Source organism: Arachis ipaensis, chromosome B7, assembly GCF_059453495.1.
Source record: "Arachis ipaensis isolate K30076 ecotype BB chromosome B7, ASM5945349v1, whole genome shotgun sequence".
Taxonomy (NCBI): Eukaryota; Viridiplantae; Streptophyta; class Magnoliopsida; order Fabales; family Fabaceae; genus Arachis; species Arachis ipaensis.
This window is the reverse complement of record NC_142442.1, coordinates 55,580,001-55,582,500: the sequence shown is the minus strand read 5'-3', so window position 1 is coordinate 55,582,500 and position 2,500 is coordinate 55,580,001.

Genomic DNA, 2,500 nt, shown 5'->3' with positions numbered 1-2,500 from the left:
TGGCAAGGCAACGTGCATCTTGCTGGCATTGCGCCCAGCAAGCCTTTGGGCAACTCGAGTTTCAGCATCACGACACCCCTCCCCCCTATAATAGGCTGCCGAGCCATTACCAAAGTGCCACGGGTAGACGTCCTTTTCCGTGAGGAGACATACTAAAGGAAAGTGCTCTAGAGGTCGAATTTTGACGCCGTTTTTTGCAACAACTTCTAGAAAAATAAGATCTTTCCATCCTCCAAATTTGGTGAATTTACACCGTGCCGATTTTTTTTGACGATTTTTTTACCGCCCGGAATGCCGGAAATTCAAAAAAAATGAAAAACGGAGCAAACCTGCGATTTTTGACCTGGATTTTTTTGTGCAGCCTTCACATAATATTACCAAGGTTCCCTCAAAATTTCACGAAAAATGCACGAGCCAATTCTGAGATATGAAAATTTGGCTCCTCCGTTGCAACGCTCCGAGCCATCGTTGCAACGGCGGGTGCCTCCGTGGGGGGCGGGGGAGCCCGGCGGCACACCACAACCACAACGTGCTTGCTAGTGTGCCTAGGGGATGGCAAGGCAACGTGCATCTTGCTGGCATTGCGCCCAGCAAGCCTTTGGGCAACTCGAGTTTCAGCATCACGACACCCCTCCCCCCTATAATAGGCTGCCGAGCCATTACCAAAGTGCCACGGGTAGACGTCCTTTTCCGTGAGGAGACATACTAAAGGAAAGTGCTCTAGAGGTCGAATTTTGACGCCGTTTTTTGCAACAACCTCTAGAAAAATAAGATCTTTCCATCCTCCAAATTTGGTGAATTTACACTGTGCCGATTTTTTTTGACGATTTTTTTACCGCCCGGAATGCCGGAAATTCAAAAAAAATGAAAAACGGAGCAAACCTGCGATTTTTGACCTGGATTTTTTTGTGCAGCCTTCACATAATATTACCAAGGTTCCCTCAAAATTTCACGAAAAATGCACGAGCCAATTCTGAGATATGAAAATTTGGCTCCTCCGTTGCAACGCTCCGAGCCATCGTTGCAACGGCGGGTGCCTCCGTGGGGGGCGGGGGAGCCCGGCGGCACACCACAACCACAACGTGCTTGCTAGTGTGCCTAGGGGATGGCAAGGCAACGTGCATCTGGCTGGCATTGCGCCCAGCAAGCCTTTGGGCAACTCGAGTTTCAGCATCACGACACCCCTCCCCCCTATAATAGGCTGCCGAGCCATTACCAAAGTGCCACGGGTAGACGTCCTTTTCCGTGAGGAGACATACTCAAGGAAAGTGCTCTAGAGGTCGAATTTTGACGCCGTTTTTTGCAACAACCTCTAGAAAAATAAGATCTTTCCATCCCCCAAATTTGGTGAATTTACACCGTGCCGATTTTTTTTGCCGATTTTTTTACCGCCCGGAAAGCCGGAAATTCAAAAAAAATGAAAAACGGAGCAAACGTGGGATTTTTGACCTGGATTTTTTTGTGCAGCCTTCACATAATATTACCAAGGTTCCCTCAAAATTTTAGAAAAAATGCACGAGCCAATTATGAGATATGAAAATTTGGCTCCTCCGTTGCAACGCTCCGAGCCATCGTTGCAACGGCGGGTGCCTCCGTTGCAACGAAACCAGCCAACGATGCACCTAACCCAGCATCCGTTGCAACGCACCTTGCCTCCGTTGCAACGCGCCCAGCCAACGTTGCACCGTCCCCTGCCTCCGTTGCAACGCGCCCAGCCAACGTTGCAACGCGCCCTGCCTCCGTTGCAACGCTCCCAGCCAACGTTGCAACGCGCCCTGCCTCCGTTGCAACGTCACCAGCATCCGTTGCAACGCGCCCTGCCTCTGTTGCAACGCGCACGGCCAACGTTGCACCGACCCTAGCATCCGTTGCACTGCCCCCAGCCAACGTTGCAACGCGCCCAGCCAACGTTGCAACGCGCCCTGCCTCCGTTGCAACGTCACCAGCAACCGTGGCAACGCGACCTGCCTCCGTTGCGACGCCCCCAGCCAACGTTGCAACGCGCCCTGCCTCCGTTGCAACGTCACCAGCATCCGTTGCAACGCTCCCAGCCAACGTTGCAACGCGCCCTGCCTCCGTTGCAACGTCACCAGCAACCGTGGCAACGCGACCTGCCTCCGTTGCAACGCCCCCAGCCAACGTTGCAACGCGCCCTGCCTCCGTTGCAACGTCACCAGCATCCGTTGCAATGCGCCCTGCCTCCGTTGCAACGTCACCAGCCAACGTTGCAACGCGCTCGGCATCCGTTGCAACGCCCCCAGCCAACGTTGCAATGCCCCCAGCTTCCGTTGCAACGATCCCAGCATCCGTTGCAAAGCGACCTGCCTCCGTTGCAACGTCACCGGCCAACGTTGCAACGCACCCTGCCTCCGTTGCAACGCCCCCAGCCAACGTTGCAACGCCCCCAGCCAACGTTGCGACGCGCCCTGCCTCCGTTGCAACGTCCCCAGCATCCGTTGCAACGCCCCCAGCCAACGTCGCAACGCGACCTGCCTCCGCT